An 18,127-nucleotide genomic window follows, 5' to 3' on the forward strand; every position below is an offset into this window, starting at 1 on the left:
CTGTGAATTGTTTGACGGATGTAAATGCTGCCACATTTACAAGGAACGCCGCACATACTGGGCACATGAACAGCTGTGCTGTCTTTAAGGGGGTAGGACGTCAAACGGCCCGACTTGTAACAGGAGAGGCACCACAGGACATTTTATTCAGAAATCACACTCATAGCAGTGGAAGTTCAAAAACATAACAAAATAATTTTCTTTTTACATGTGGAATTTCAACATTTTTCACCCACTATTGGCTGCATTTGTTGCTATAGGTATACTTTTCTTCATAAGTAAGAAAGATTCTACTATGAATTTGGCACAGCATACAAACCATACTTACAGCTGTATGAAGCTCTAGAGTTTACTTAATTTATGAAAAAATGAGTAAGCTGTTACATTTTAAACTTTATGTTTAGATAAAAAATCTAATTTTATTGTCAATTATCTCAGTTTTTACCAGAGTTTTTATAGATTCGGAAAATTCTAGATTTTCATACACCTGTAAGCATGGTTTGTACGTTGCGCCAAATTAACCGAAGAGTCTGTCTTACCTATGAAGAAAAGCCAATAGCAAGTGAAAAAATGATGAAATTTAATTACTTTATTTTTTTTAATTTATCAGCAATAGCAAAATTATGGGCTACAGTCTTCGTATTACGTTCGCATGTTGTGCGCGGGGTCGCTGGAAGCGCTGCCCCCTGTGTGAGGCCCCGTAGCAGACTGCAGTTGGTACCTGCCGGCCTCGCAGCCGTTGGCAGCACTGACTGCGTGCCACAGCCCTGCCGCTTCAGGCGTCTGTCGCATTTGTAGCGAGTCGTGTCCAGTGAGACGTTCTGCGTTGGGATTTCGTGCTGCTGTTTCTGCGCCGAGAATTTCTTCTGCTACACCCACACCCTTAATAAGGTAAGGACGACTGTTTTCATGCGTTCCCACAGTATTGAATTATTTTCTTTGTTTTCTTTTGGTTTGTTTCTGCAAAGTCATGGCAGCTGTAAGGTTTCATTTAGGTTCACTATGGAGACTATCGCGTATAAAGCAAACCGCGTTCGTTTATTACGCTCTCAAAATACTAACGAGTTTCATATTACAAATCTTATTTTAAAGTCCTACAGACATTCCTATTAATTCTGCTGTTCTACGGACTTTAGGCATGAGTGAAAAGCATAGGCTCGGACGAGATTTCTACTCGTATTCGCGCCATTTTGTTGAATTTTTTTTCCCGAAATGTAGGTTCGTGTTTGTACACATGTGGTCCATAAAAGGATTATTCTGCGTGCTAGGAATAACAGAACAGAATGACGGAACACTGCTTCTGCAAGTAGATAAGATGCTATGGCAACTTCGACTATAGAGGAATTAAACAATTACTTTCCGTCAGGATAGTGAGTAGACCTTGGGACAGTCTGATCCTACTCCTAATGGTTTGAAATCAAACCAAGCTAGACGCATTTTGACAGTTCCATAGTGGAGCATTGAATCAGATATTTCCCGAAGCCGTCGGCTCCACGAAAACTGCCGAATTTAGTACAACTAATCTGTTCGCGTCTTTCCCCCAGTCCTGCATTAGCAATCGTCAGCACGTTAAGTCACGCAAATGTACTTTAGTACACAACGCTGTTCCATTTAATTTCGATATCTTCACTTTTCTAGAGAAATGTTTTTGGTGACAAGGTAGTCTGTTGGGTAGTCAGTAAGACTAAATGTGTAAGTGCAGAAATTAATGAATTATTACGTTGACCTAAAATTGATCCTCTTGCTGGAAATGTTGACAAAGTTCCCGGCGTTAGGGACTTAGTCTTCACTTCTATTAATAATCGTGCATCTCCAGGCAGTGACTGTGCCGTACTCTTACCAGAAAAGTAGTCGGTTTTCTGATAAGGGGGTATCTGGACGAGTGAAGCAGTATCCCACGTAAAGGACCAGCACTGAAACACTTTGGCAGTAAAACCAGCCATCCTCAGAATCTCTTCTGATAAGTGTTTGTCAATGCTCAGAACGATATCAAAATACAGAGTATCAGTTACAAATCTCACTGCAGAACTCAACTATTATACATATTCTTGATGGAACAGTCCATAGCTGTACTTTCGGTTCATAGCGTGCCCGTCGGACACTACGAACGGGCAGTTCACCTGTGGACTGTTCCATCAAAAAATAAGTTGGGAGAAACTGAAGATTCACATACATGTCCTTGTCAAACCAAACCGGTGCTCCTGAGTAATACTTTATTAGGACAAATAAAGAATTATTAAACTGTTGTGGCTTTAAGAAGAACGCATTGTTACATCTGTAGTTGCCTACAGTATAAAGTGTGTTGCTGTTGCGTAGAGAAAAATACAGTTTATATCATAGCAAGCGGATCTCTTGTCATTAGTACGTTGGGAGTAATTTCATCGTCTTTTGTGTATGTAAATGAAAAATAGCAATGCAGGTGGTTGTAGACAAACTTCCACAAAGAGGGGCTGATACGATAGCCACCTCCTCACCTCCCTGAAATATGGGTTGTGTTGACAAATTGATCTGCATCCATAGATACATACATACATTGATCCTTGTTGCATAGCGCATTAATACATTTCGTAATGATGTGGGATGTATCACTTGAACATAAGTTTTCTTTACACAAAATAGTAAATATTTTTATAGTTAATACTTCATGTCTAAAGATTCATCTATTCAGTAGGCGCTGTCATTCAGGAATACTTTCATTTTCTTTTAAATGTTGCTTGGATATCTGCCGGTTTTTAATTCTATTTGGCAAATGACCAAATATTTTTGTGGCAGCATAATTCACACCTTCTTGTGACAAAGTGAGATTTAATCCAGAGTAGTGAAGATCTTCGTTACTTCTAGTGTTGTAGCTATGCACTTTGCTGTTATTTTTGAATTGGGGTGAGTCATTGACAAATGTCATAAATGAATATACGTACTGCGAGGGTACTGTGAATATCTCAAGTTCATTAAATAAATGTCCGCAAGGTCATCTTCGGTGGGCTCCAGCTGTTAGCCTGATGCTATGAATACTTTTCCTCTTAGTGACGAACTGCCCCCAAATACGATACCATGTGAATGAAAATAGGCATAGTAGGCTAATTTAATGATGTTCATCACCAAAATTTTGCAATAACCCCAGTAGCATAAGTAGCTCAACCTAATCATTTCAGCAGATCATTGATGTTTCTTCAAATTCAATGTCTCATTAGTGTACACATCCAGAAATTTTGAATACTCTGCCTTAGCAATAGACTTGCTTTCATAGCCTATATTTATCAATGGTGTTACGCCATTTACTGCACAGAATTGCATACACTTTTTTCTCAAAATTTAATGAGTCCATTTGCAGAGAACCACTTAATAATTTTGTGAAAGACATTATTTACAATTTCCTTGAGTGTGATTACTGTACTTGTATCATTAGCAAAAAGAACTAGCTTTGCATGCATTAATATATATTGAGAACAGTAAGGGACCCAAGACTGAACTCTGTGGGACACCATTCTTGATACCTCCTCAGTTAAAGGACTCTGCTGATTTTTGCAGACAATCTGTAGTGCTAATTTCAGCCTTCTGCATTCTTCCAGTTAAATATGAATTAAACCATTTGTGCACTGTCCCACTCATGCCACAGTACTTAAGCTTGTGTAGAAGAAATTCATGATTCACACCATCAAAGGCTTTGAGAGGTGACAAAATATCCTAATGGGTGATGTTTGGTTATTCAGTGCATTTAATATTTGATCAGTGAAAGCACATATATAGCATTTTCCCTTGAAAAGCCTTTCTGAAAACCAAATTGACATTTTGTTAGTACTTCATTTTTACAGGTACGTGATGCTACTCCTGAATACATAACTTTTTCAAGACTTTTGAATAAAGCTATCAGAAGTGAGACTGGCTGATAGTTGTTAGCATCAGACCTATCCCCATTTTGGAAATACGGAAGCGTCCGATCCCGCCCGTCTGCTTTGACGTCACAAATATGGCGGAAACGACCATAAACCACGATTCCAATATAAAGTCGTTACGTACACATTATGAGGACGAAAATACATCGAAAAACACACACACACTTTCCACAAAAAGCCTAATGAGACTAACGGGACAAGCGCGGGAAATGGGGTGTTTTTGGGTGGGGGGGCAAACCAAATATAAACTAATTTAGACACCCACCCCAATACAAAACACAAAACTCTCCAAATACCACTAAACACAATATCATCTGGAATCGGACACTTCCCTTGACCTATATAGCTCAACAGCAGCTCCCGATCCCATAAATTAGGATCAAACACTTTCCTTGGCCTATATAGCTCGAAAAACATCTCCCGATACCAATACCAACATACACAGCCACACATTGGGATCGACTTCCCTTGACCTGTGCACTGTTAATTTTATCCGTCATATCCATTGCTGAACAAAAACAACAACCGATTAATTTTACTAAAATTACCACACGATGTACAGCGAACACTAAATTAACTTTCACACAAAATCAGTTTACTCACTGAAACGAATTCCACCACAAACACAGCCAACACTCGAACAATTCTGGATAATGATCAAAAGCAAACTGAGCCCATTACACCACACAAACGAAAACCCTGAACGTACCACCAGAGCACAACAAACCACAACACGACGACATCTACAAACACGCCACACTCACAAACCAAACTCCGCGACGTCGTGACGTTACACACAACACCCTTACGTCACGGGTCAAAGCCGACGCGTGGGATCGGACGCTTCTGCCGACCTCTCATTTTTACGCAGTTTTTGAACAACAGAGTATTTCAGTCTATCAGGAAAAATACATATCTGGCTGAGACTCCTACTTATTCGTTGGGAACAAGCTTTCAGTACTCCGTAGCACAGCGGGAGGTCTACGTTGGTGTGGAGTAAGGTGGTATGGCTGTGAGACGGGTAGGACAATGAACGTGAATGCGAAATAAAGGGTGGGGCTACGGGGTTCGTATGTAGCATGTACTTCATCATAAGAGCAAACCAGATGTAAACAAACGCAAGCGCGATGATTGGTCAGCAGCCATAGCTCTCTTAAACTGGTGGTGTTCCGCTCTTGGAAGTAGGTCCAACGTAAGTGTTCGGTAGGCTACTAGTATGTCAGTGCGGAAGAACCTTTCAGACATTCTGACGTATTAACAGCCATCAACGTCTATCTTAATCGTACTTTACCTACATAACTTTTATCTTAAATTGTGTACAGTCACAGTCTCTGTAACCAGTACTTGTGCTCTGATTGTCTCGCTGTTCATACGTACCGCGAAAATGGACGACACTGCTTCCTGCTTCGTAGTGAAACACGCGCGTGGAACACCGTTAATGGCGAGAAACAAGTAGTTAATGTTCTTCACAAGATTACAGACAAAAATCAGCTTTTGACTTTTTCGAGTAGGACTATGTATCAGAAATAAGGGAGGTGTTAACTACATGCGTGGCGTGATAGACAGGGTCGTAGACTGACCATCGTGTGTGCCGGCGGGCGGTGGTTCTACACTCCACGTGGTGCGCAATTTTCTTTGTTAGGTTTGAATACCTAAAGCATTTAAATATGAAACTCATCACATCTACATATACATCTATATGGTGACTCTGCAATTCACACTCAAGTGCTGGGCAGAGGGTTCATTGAACCATTTTCATACTACTTCTCTGCCATTCCACTCTCGAATGGCGCGTGGGAAAAAGGAACACCTATATCTTTCCGTTGGAGCTCTGATTTCTCTTATTTTAATATCATGATCATTTCTTCCTACGTAGTTGGGTGTCGACAAAATATTTACACATTCGGGAGAGAAAGTTGGAGATTGAAATTTCGTAAATAGATCTCTCCTCAATCAAGACTGCCTTTGATTCAGTGACTCTCAGCTCAACTCGCGTATCCTGTCAGTTACACTCTCACCCCTATTTCGCGATAACACGAAATGAGCTGCCCTTCCTTGAACTTTTTCGATGTCCTCCGTCAATCCTACCTGGTAAGGATCCCATACCGCGCAGCAATATTCCATCAGAGGATGGACAAGTGTGATGTAGGCTGTCTCTTTAGTGTCCTGCCAACAAAGCGCAGTCTGTCTCGCCTTCCCCACAATATTATCTATGTGGTCTTCCAAATTTAAGTTGCTCGTAATTGGAATTCCTAGGTATTTAGTCGAATTGACAGCCCTAAGATTTGTGCGATTTATCGTATACCCAAAATTACTCGGATTTCTTTTAGTACCCATGTGGATGACCTCGCACTTTTCTTTGCTTGGTGCCAATTGCCACTTTTCGCACCATACAGAAATTCTCTCTAGGTCATTTTGTAGTTGGAATTGATCGTCTGATGACTTTACTAGACTGTAAATTACAGCGTCATCTGCAAACAGTCTAAGGGGGCTGCTCAGATACCTCCTAGATCATGTATGTAAATCAGGAACAGCAGAGGGCCTATGACACTACCTTGCGAACGCCTTATATCACTTCTGTTCTAGTCGATGATTTACCGTCTATCGCCACGAACTGTGACCTCTCTCGGAGAGGAAATCACGAATCCAATCACACAACTGAGACGATACTCCATATGTACGCAATTTGATTAATAGTCGCTTGTGAGGAACGGTATCAAAAGCCTTATGGAAATCTAGGAATATCGAATCGATATGAGATCCCTTGTCGACAGCACTCATTACTTCATGGGAATAAAGAACGATATTTTCTGAATCCGTGTTGGTTATGTATCAATAAGTCATTTTCTTCAAAGTGATTCATAATGTTAAAGTACAGTATGTGCTCCAAAATCGTACTGCAAATTGAGGTCATTGATTTGGGTCTGTAATAAAATGGGTTACTCCTATTTCCTTTGAGTATTGGTGTGACCTTTGCTACTTTCCAGTCTTCAGGAACAGACCCTTCGTCAAGTGAGCGGTTGTATATGATTCATAAGAAAGGCGGTGTTGTCTGCATACTCTGAAAGGAACCTGATTGCTATATCAGCTGAACCTGAAGACTTGCCTTAGTAAAGTGATTTGAGTTGTTTCGCAACACAAATCTACTTTTGTCACTCACGCTAACAACTGTTCTGATTTCGAGTTCTGGAATATGTACGTCGTCTTCTTTCGTGAAGGAATTTCGGAAAACTGTATTTAGTAACTCCGCTTCAGCGGCACCACCATTGGTAACTTCTCCATCGCTATCGCCCAGTGGCGGTGTTGACTGCTTTCTGCCACTGCTGTACTTTACATACGACCAGAATCTCTTCGGGTTTTCTACCATATTTTGAGACAATGTTTCATTGTGGAAACTATTAAAAGCATCTAGCATTGACGTGCACACTATTTCGAGCTTCCGTGAATCTTAGCCAGTCCTCGAGATTTTGCGTTCCTCTGAATTTGGCATGCGTTTTTCGTTGCTTATGCAACAATGATCTAACGTGTTTTGTGTACCATGGTGGATCAGTCCCGTCTCTTAACTTAGGCGGTATGAATCTATTGCTGTCGATACTGTATCTGTGAATTTGAGCCATATCTTCTCTACACTTACTTAGCTTGGAAGGAATGGAGACACTCTTAGGAAAGCATCAAGCAGGATTTTTATCTGCTGTTGTAAATAGTTATATTTTGCGTTTGTTTTTAGTGGTTTTGGTTGATATGGTTTTGCGCCATATATGGCAATTAACTCATGAGTCACCAATTTTAAGAAAAATGCAGATCTTGTAGTTCACAATTACATATCAACGAAAATTTCTGGTTTTCATTGCAAGTATAAATTCTCAATTACCGATATTTTATAAAAGATTGCAACAGATGGTTGAAGATAAAACGTTATATAAATAAGTTTCTTGGAGAAAAATTGTAAAGTCAAGTACGCTCTTCGCATATGCCCATTGTTTTGTAGGACAGATGTGATCTAACATGAGCCAGAGTGATAAATGGCGCAGAAAGATGGAAGACAATTTTGATGGCGTCGAGCACGCTGCACAAATGGACTATTTTTAGAGTTGTGGTCGTAACACTGCAGTCTGAACCCGGCAGAATTGATATGGAGCCAAGTTATGGGATTTGTCGCGAGAAATAACAAGACACTACGCTGTCAAACGTACTGCAACTAATGCGCGAAGCTTTGTGACACGTCGCTGCCTAACGATGGCGAACTGCAGAACAGCACGTCACGAAAGAGGAGGAGGAGGAAACGTGGACATTTCTGTGGCTTGGGGTTCTGTCTCTGATAGACTCGTTATCAACCTAGCTGTACTGAAGTGTGTTCAGCGGTGTCCGATGTGGAAGGAGTTCAGAGATTACCAGACAGCTGACTCCGATACCTTCAGTGGCTTACGTATTTTACTACATTGCGCTACTAAACTGCGCTTTTACGCCACACGCAGCTCATGTGGAAAAATTACCCTCGTTAGTCACGAATTTTCATCACTCCTGCTTTTAATTACAATACTATGTTCGCTAATAACGATGGCATGTTATATTTTCCGTCCGGTCACGTAAAGAGAAAATCGCCTGAGTTTTGCCATATATTATTTCCTTCTGTTTAAAAATTCACATCCAAAGCTGTATTGTCCTCTGCTCGTCTCTTTCTACGTCTGAACCGCCACTGCTCACACCAGTGCACGTTAGCTGGACCACTTGCCCGGCCAGCGCTGTCAAATCTGAACGCGCCGGTAAAGCTGTTGTCCCGTATTACAGCACAAGTCGATACGCACAGCATAAAACGAACCCTCATCATCGTACTTGATTGCACTTGTGACCGCTTGGCATTTGCTCCACCTGAAACTAAATCCAAAGAGCTTCCAGCAAACGCGGAAGAGTACATAGTGTAATGTTTACATGAAGTTTAATGTGATGAACGGAGTATATTCCGATGTCCAGACTTGCAATACATTCAACGCACTTGGCCGTATATATCATGCCTTCCAAATTAAAATCTTAACACTGCTAGGGCACAACCACGTACCGTAAAACAAGACTCCCCACCGAGTGTCCCAGCGATGCCACACACTGGCTTTGACCTGTGTCGTGATTTCACGGGACTCTCTCTACTCCCAGTGCAGAGGCAGAACACAACACTGACGTTTGTTTCCCTCCCACATTGTTGCTTGGAAGGCGGGGTGTGCTGACACTTTTCTGCAGCTGAGACTGAAAGGGCAGTTTGTGATTTGGTGAAGTGTATGAATGTGCTGTGATGGAAACAAACTAAATAGTCCTTGTTACTACACGTATTTTGCGCATACTGCGTTTTCGTGAGTGGTTTATCCGGCGTTTTCTTCGTCGGTCAAAGAAGATTGGCAGCGGTAGCAACAGGTGCGGTATTTTCTTATTCCTAGTGTGGACACATCTCGTAGAGTACTGGTCCGTATTTCCTTTCACGAAATTCGTGCAGCAAGAATCGTCATGTGCTGTTAAATGTGCATTCAGTCTGCGTCGGAAAACATCTTTCTGTTCACTCTTTAGGTGTTTCTGATCATGTGATCTTCTGATGCAAAGCTGTAAAGTGTTATATGGAACCGAGAATTCAAATGTTGGTTCACTCATCAGTATGCTAATGAATAGACAGTAATAAATTTGTCATCGGGATGGAAATTTCATTTTTAGCTACGTAATGCATACGAAGTTGTACGGAGAATTTTCCCGTCATTTAGAAGTCAGTAACTTTTCTCATGACTTCAGTTGTATCGTTTTGTTTGGTGGGAAACAGCAGTCGTAGTAGACGCCAGGTTATATTCAGTTTCCGCGAAGCGTAAGTGGTGCATTTCGGAGTCATTATTTATTAAGTTGCACACCACGAAACTCTGTGATCCATTTTAGGGTACATAGGTATTGGAAAACTGAAACGCCCTTCGCAAGTGTGCAGTCCAGGCATGCAGTACGAGCATTGGACAGCGTCTCCAGTACTTGGAGCTGGAAGAACGGTTCTGCTCGCTTGGTCGGCTGTCTTCCTGTGAAGACAAAAAAAGGAAATGGCGGAAGACAAGACTTTATGTGGGCCGTCAAGAATGGTTAAAAAAAGAAACTTATCACACTGTTACCCCGTGAGTTGAAGACATTTGCACGTGACTGTTATAATTATTTATCCATAAAAAAACGTAATCATTTGTCATGGCTGCTACTGGATAGGAGGTCCTAAATTCCGTATTATGAAACAGCACCGTTTCAGGGCAGCTCTATATGGAAGATTTTTTAAAACACGACACTTTCTTTCTGATGTGTTATCAGACGTCATATAAGGACGTATCGGCTGCTAAAGCCTTCATTACAGTCAGTTTACGGTGCGGGGGCTGATCTTCCAGCGGTTGATTGTGAGGCAGCGGTTGTAAGCGTTGAGTTACAGAGCAGAGGGTAGCTACGGAGGTGACTCGCGTCCTACCATCTCACCTTCACGTTTGTAACAGTTCTGGGACTTCTTTATTAAGTTAATTGCAGTTAGTTCTTAGATATTAGACATTGTGTACATACAGTAGTTCCCTTTCTCTGGAGGCGTGCGTCTCAGGTCTGGGTTGTCATTGTCAATAATTTACAAATCTACATATTAAGTGTGAAACTCGCAAATGTGAATAAATATTCACACGTTGATCATCTGGAAAAGCAAATTGCCATTCAAAACAAAAAGCATAGAACTGAACGACACATTTGCCACAGAATAAAAAGGTAACGTAGTCTCAGCTATACATAAAATTTAGCCATATGTGAAGTGTACAAAATACAATTTACGGGCTAGTTTTTCTAGGCCACTTCTTTCCCAGACAAAAATCTCCCATTAAAGGCTCTCTTCAACCACCTATATTACGCTTTTCTTGATTTTATTACACAAAATGCTACAGATAGTGGCGTGTTTTCGAGAGATGCTAGCTGTGTTGAGGTTTCGAAAAGGCTTTACTTACTGGACACAAGGTAAGTGAGCTGATCGTTTACCTCACTTGTTAGAATGACTGCCCCTCCCCTTTTTTTCTGACTACGGACCAACTCCACACATCAGTTTTCAGATGTTTTAAAAATAAGTTTATTTTCTTGAGAAGCTTGAATGAGCAGGTTATTGGAATATGTGCTGGCTGGCTTAAGATTCTTTTTGCTTGTAAATCAGCAAGTGGTCTCACTTTTGGTGTTGATGAAGGTGTATTAGCAAGAGCAGTTGGCACAACTTTTTCAGTAAGTTTCGGAGCTAATTCTTGCCAACATCTCTCCCTTATCCACAGCCCGGTCCACATGAATGCAATACTTATGGCGTCAAAATAACGTCACGTTTGCAGAAACTCCTGTGAACTGCAAGTTGCCCTTAACACAGCTCCGAGATCACACCACAGCGCTACGGAAGACGAAATACACTACTGGCCATTAAAATTGCTACACCAAGAAGAAATGCAGATGATAAACGGTTATTCATTGGACACATATATTATACTAGAACTGATATGTGCTTATATTTTCACGCAATTGGGGTGCATAGATTCTGAGAAATCAGTACCCAGAACGTCCACCTTTGGCCGTAATAACGGCCTTGATACGCCTGGGCATTGCATCAAACAGAGCTTGGATGGCGTGTACAGGTGCAGCTGCCCATGCAGCTTCAACACGATACCACAGTTCATCAAGAGTAGTGACTGGCGTATTGTGACGAGCCAGTTCCTCGGCCACCATTGACCAGACGTTTTCAATTGGTGAGAGATATGGAGAATGTGTTGACCAGTGCAGCAGTCGAGCATTTTCTGTAAGCAGAAAGGCCCGTACAGGACCTGGAACATGCGGTAGTGCAGTATCATGCTGAAATGTAGGGTTTCACAGGGATCGAATGAAAGGTAGAGCCACGGATCATAACACATCTGAAATTTAACGTCTACTGTTCAAAGTGCCGTCAATGCGAACACGTGGTGACCGAGACGTGTAACCGATGGCGCACCATACCATCACGCGGTGTGATACGCCAGTATGGTGATGACGAATACACGCTTCCAATGTGCGTTCACCGCGATGTCGCCAAACACGGATGCGACCATCATGATGCTGTAAACAGAACCTGGATTCATCCGAAAAAATGTTTTGCCATTCGTGCACCCAGGTTCGTCGTCGAGTACACCATCGCAGGCGCTCCTGTCTGTGATGCAGCATCAAGGGTAACCGCAGCCATTGTCTTAGAGCTCATAGTCCATGCTGCTGCAAACGTCGTTGAACTGTTCGTGCAGATGGTTGTTGTCTTGCAGAAGTCCCCATCTGTTGACTGAGGGATCGAGACGTGGCTACACGATCCGTTACAGCCATGCGGATAAGATGCCTGTCATCTCGACTACCAGTGATACGAGGCCGTTGGGATCCAGCACGGCGTTCCGTATTACCCTCCTGAACCCACCGACTCCATTTTCTGCTAACAGTCTTTGGATCTCGACCAACGCGAGCAGCAATGTCGCGATACGATAAGCCGCAATCGCGATAGACTACAATCCGACCTTTATCATAGTCGGAAACGTGATGGTACGCATTTCTCTTCCTAACACGAGGCATCAGAACAACATTTCACCAGGCAACGCCGGTCAACTGCTGTTTGTGTATGAGAAATCGGTTGGAAACTTTCCTCATGTCAGCACGTTGTAGGTGTCTCCACCGGCGCCAACCTTGTGTGAATGCTCTGAAAAGCTAATCGTTTGCATATTACAGCATCTTCCTGTCGGTTAAATTTCGCGTCTGTAGCACGTCATCTTCGTGGTGTAGCATTTTTAATGGCCAGTAGTGTATTAATAATAATAGTAACCTCAGAGTTTTTCAGATGATCCAGTTATCTGTAATGTACTGTCTGCAAGAAGCTGCATAAATATTCAGTCAGATCTTGATAAGAATTCAGAGTGGTGAAAAAACGGCAACTTGATTTATATGTTCATAAATGTAAAACTGTGCCTCCAGAAAACTAAAAAGTAATATTCTACGACTATATCATGGAGTCACTGTTGGAGTTGGCGGACACATAAAAAGTACCTGGTATGAGAAGGAATGAAGACATACGCTTAGTTGTAGGTAAAGCAGGTGACAGACTGCAGTTTACTGGTGGAGAGCGGTCAGCCTACAAAGGACTTTGCTTACAAACCACTCGTACCACCGGTTCTAGAATATTGCTCAAGTGTGTGGGACCCGCACCAGATACGACTAACTAGGGATACTGAACGTATACAGAGAAGGGCAGCACGAATTGTCATGGATTTGTTTGACCCGTAGGAGTGTAACGGAAGTACGCAAGTAACTGAACTTCCAGACTCAGACAGGCCCAAACCATCCCGAGAAAGTCTATTAACAAAGTTTCAAGAACTGCCTTTAGATGGTAATGCTAGAAATATACTTACAACCCTCTACGTACCGCTCACATAGGGATCGTGAGGATAAGATTACAGTAAGTACTAAGCGTACAGAGGCATTCACTCTTCCCGCGCTCCATACGTGAATGTAACAGGAACAAACCCTGACAACTGGTACTGTGGGACCTACTCTCTGCCGCGGTCGTTTGCAGAGCATGTAGATGTAGATGTAGATGCAAATGTAGAAGATGCTGTTTAGCATCGTATTATCACAGCGTCTTCCGTAGTTTCGGGCAATTCTCGTTCTCATTTTCTTTTCTTTTTTCATCGCAGTGCATCTTAGTTTTCGTTACATCACAGACGCAGGATTTCTGCTGCAGATTTCTTCTGCACTTTTTCGAGCCAGCCTATTCATCCACAGTTGTGCCTACTTGTACTTCGGTCGATTCCAAGTTGAGCTCCCATTTTCTCTTTCAAAATTACCGAATGCTGTTTCTAATTTCAGCTCGCAAGTACTGTGGATTCCTATAAAATTTTAATGATTCCAGTGTAAGTGGATTGCCTGTAGCTATTTGTTATGATTTGCCTAAGGCTTCTGTGCATGTACTGTATTTGCAACATCGAGCGTTTCCTTAACTGTACTTTCCAGTTCCAAAACTCCTGCTGTTTATTCCCTCCAAAGTGTCTCGATAATGTCCGTACTTGGCTTACATACAGGGTGGCGCACGAAATGTGTTACCATTTTGTTTTTGAATATAAACTTTGTCAATACAATCTGAAAGGAACATATACTACAATGAGGAGCCGTCCATGGAGATTAGTTCTAACTGAGCACATGCTCAATATGTCCGCCATTGGGGAGCCAATTTTGTCCGTCATTGAAGCGAGCTGGAAGCCTGAGTGAAATGATCTGTACGTCGAAATGCTCGTGTAAAAACTCATAGTCCAGACCTCAATCCATGTGACTTTCTTCTTTGGGGGTACCTAAAGGAAAAAATTTCCCCGAAACGTCCACTTGATTTAATGGAGCTCAGAAAACTTGTTTTTCAAGCTTGCACTGAAATTGCGGAAGACATGTGCCGTAGGTAATCACTAACTTCAGTATTCGTTTGAAGGAAGGTCGGAAACGAAATGGTGGACATATTGAATATGCGCTGAGTTAGAACAAATCTCCATGGGCGGCTCTTCATTGTAGTATATGTTCCTTTCAGATCGTATTGACAAAGTTCATATTCAAAAACAAAATGGTAACACATTTCGTGCGCCACCCTGTATGTTGCCAGTGAACATGGGCATTCGTTTTAGTAGATTAAAGAATTCCCTATGATCACCATCAGTCACATCCCCCATGCTCCTGTTCTAGCCACCTGGCAACCAGCCTTTCCCGCTCACTCTTTTCTGTTCTCCTTCTATCCCACTTAACCTGTTTCCTGCCTCTCCAAGTGCCGCGAGGTTTGAGGCGCCGTGTCACGGATTGCGCGGCCCCTCCCGCCGGAGGTTCGAATCCTCCCACGGGCATGTGTGTGTGTGTGTGTGTTGTTCTTAGCATAAGTTAGTTTACATTAGTTTAAGTAGTGTGTAAGTCTAGAGACCGATGGCCTTAGCTTCTTCAAATTGCGCAGTGTCGCCCTTGATTTTAAGTTCTGAACGTTTCTTCCATATCATCATCAATTTCTGAGCTCAGTGATTCAACTGTAGTCGTTAAGGTGCCATATTCGGCAACTAAATCTCAGTTCAGCTCCTCCTTTGACGCCAGCAAGTCTGCAGTCTGCCTTTAACTCTTCGCTGTGTGCTTATTCTTTTTATCAGCGTGGCCAAATTGGCCAATCATGTTCTGCTCAGAGCTACATGCTCTGCTGCCCTCTGTTCACTTATCGTTGCTTCAGCCTCGCCCGCACTCACGCTTAGTAAATTGTGCACTCGACCCGAAACACTGCTAGCTGTGAGTGGAACAGGCTGTGCACGTCCTAGATCTAAACATCTCCGCTGCACCACTGAAGTCTGGCTCACTCATTTCTCTCGCATCGGAGGAACCTACTGTTTAATTTTGCACATTTTCGTGGCTAAAATTGGGGAGAATCTATCTCCTACACGTCTCTGTACCTTCGCAGTCTCTTTTTTGGGCATTTCGCATACTGACTCCTCACCACCTTTTTTTCTTTTCTCCTCGTACTGCTTTTGGAGCGACTAACGTAACTATTTTCGAATAACGCAAATGAAAATCTTATACAGAAAAAACACTACCTGAAACACACTTAAATAACATGCTGAATTTTTATTAAGTTCATTACACTGGTTAAACAAGAGTATTCATCACAAGCAACCTGATAGAATGAAAATGAGCTTCACACGCAATTCCCAGCGCAAAATCGTCACACGAGCATTAATTACATTTAAAAAACTCCCCAATGAAAAGGATTACGACGAAAAGCTCCCAAAGTACCATAAACACACTTCACACAAAATTCAAAGCAGACATCAAAGACGACACTGTTTCATAAAGCAAGCAACAACGCTAATCAACCACAATGAAGAAATTGTGAGAGATCTGTAGAAAATAAAATTTACGTATTAGTACACCCTAACAATGTCACAGCATCAACATAAGATCCCTGGGGTGACCGAAATCCTGTGCAAAAGGGTCTCGCCATTATGAAGGCTACCTGTTCTCCGCAAAATTCAGATTTAATGGCAAAGTCGGTGTTCCGAATGAAACCTGTTTCTGACTTCAAGTACCAACAGCCACCAGGCAAACGGAGGTTATTTTCGTTTCATTGAGCACGCACCAGACACACAAACTTAGATTGTGACTGAAATTCGTTCAAGTACTGGAAAAATAGCAGAGAAAACCACCACCTGCCAGACTGTTGTATGAGCTAAGGAATGAAATATCCTCGTACTGGATACACAAGACAACATATTACAATTTTATTGATTGATCGCTATTAAGGGAAGATAAGAACTGAATGATTTTAGGGAGCTTGACTAGGAAGCAGAGTGGTTCTATGAGGTGGTACGTAAAAAGCCACTCGACATTTATGTCTAAATTAAAACACACGAAAATATTAAATGGTGCTTAAACTTCGACATATGGTACGTCTCTCTCGAATGCAGCCTCCAAATCCGGAACCCAATCTGCCAAATATGGGGTAGGATTTACTTGATCCAGACACTGACCATATCCATACATTATATAGTTTTGAAGAATGCTTGCTTATTCTGCTTTTAAGTACACTGGGACAGAGAGCAACTACTTTCGACAGTCAACTTCTGAGGACAAAGGCCCATTGCAAGAATTCACTATAAATCCAATAATTAGACAGTAGTTACCGAGTAAGAACACCTCTACTCTGTACTTGTCAAAGAATTTTATGTTCGGTGCTGGCCTCTAATATGAGACACACTAACACCTGTGGGAATGAAGTGGTTCTGGCACTACAGATTCCACCCTCCAAAGGGAACTCACAATTGAAAACATTCTTTCCACGACAATATTTGTCTGGTACAGCAGGAGCAAATCTCACAAGCGTGTCTATATTTTTACATGAAATACCTGTACTTTTAAGTGTATTGAATACATCGCATAGTCTCTCATCTGTTTCCAAATTAGCTTTTTGTAATTCCTCAAGTTTCTGGGATACAATGTTGTTCACGCATCCTTCTCGTCTGAAATGTTGCACATGAGTCTACTACCTTTAAGAATTATCAGAAAATTTAGAAGTTCAGCCCAAGAAACAGTATTTTTTTTGGTATTATCCAATGAAATGATTTCAGAGGTTGAAGTGGAGAACTCTACTTTTCCAAACAAGTCACAAAAGTGTCGAAGTGTCTCAGAATTGGTAAAAGGCTCGTATTTTGACTGAGTGAAAGTACCTTCCTTTTCCAAGTTAATTAAAATGGTATTGATTATTTCTTGAAGCAAGTTGAAAGCGTGGTTATTTCCAACTTTTGCATTGAATTTAAAAACATTTTCAATGTGCATTGTGTGAAATGAAGCCAAAGAAGTGACTGTGGTTCTCGAAAATGTGTTTCAGCAACGTGGGACACCTATTCTAGATAGAAAACAAGATTTCAAAGGTTCATACATATCAATAACTTTCGTAACTGCTGGCAACAATGACAACCATCTAGTTTTAATACTACCAAGAACTTTCCTGTACCCAGTATCAACGAAATCACAGAATGATTTCAGTTGGTCCACACGTTGAGGGTAAATGTGTGTCGTGCTCAGTGTAACTTGAAGTTAAAGTAGTACGTGAGCCCAGGCACCGATGACCTCAGCATTGATATCCCTGTAACGTTCTTTAACGACAACTTGTCACACTCGTCCGTCATTTCTGGAGTAGGAAATGATCGATACGAATCGCGAAGCTCGCGCGGAAGTCACTGGCACTCAGCACGATGACGGAAGATGTTGTGTTCACACCTCTCCTCATCCCGTGACCAAAATGCAGCGTCTTTGTTCCATCTTTGCGTTCACCAAAAGCGGTACTGGGAAATCGGTTTACGAAATCCGGTTTTTGGGGCGCCAGGCGAAGGGGGTGTGTGTTGCCAGCTGTATAGCGCGGTTCGAGATAACTGACTGTGGCGTGGATGGGACGCTGCCGGTCCGGCAGTGCCGACACAGACGTAGACGCCCTGCTGCAGCCGTTCCCTCGCCTGCCGCGCGAGCTGGCAACGCCGCCCCGTGTCGTCAGCGCTGGGTGGGACAGCCGGCTGTCTGTGCGGTCCAGTTGTGACGCAGCAGCCTGGAGGGAAGCAGCGTGCCACGTTGTCCTGCCTGCCCAGACAGAGCTCGTGTATCTTGTGTCTCCACGGGAATACCTCAGAAAGGTAAGGCAGGAATTTATGGGAGCGGCG

The 18,127-nt window shown here is 42.3% G+C and overlaps 1 protein-coding gene across 2 annotated transcripts in view; it reads left to right on the plus strand.

The window, feature by feature from the left end:
- The first annotated feature begins 773 nt into the window (after positions 1-773).
- LOC126426950 (ankyrin-3-like) overlaps positions 774-18,127 on the plus strand; it is a 71,113-nt gene continuing 53,759 nt past the window's right edge. The window contains exon 1 of one of the 2 annotated variants that reach the window (XM_050089064.1): positions 774-891. The gene's annotated coding sequence lies outside the window, so the exon portion shown is untranslated. Of the gene's footprint in view, positions 892-17,975; positions 18,101-18,127 lie in introns of those variants that run through there. The other variant, XM_050089063.1, reaches the window with a different exon arrangement.

The sequence above is a fragment of the Schistocerca serialis genome, chromosome 11, assembly GCF_023864345.2.
Source record: "Schistocerca serialis cubense isolate TAMUIC-IGC-003099 chromosome 11, iqSchSeri2.2, whole genome shotgun sequence".
NCBI lineage: Eukaryota > Metazoa > Arthropoda > Insecta > Orthoptera > Acrididae > Schistocerca > Schistocerca serialis.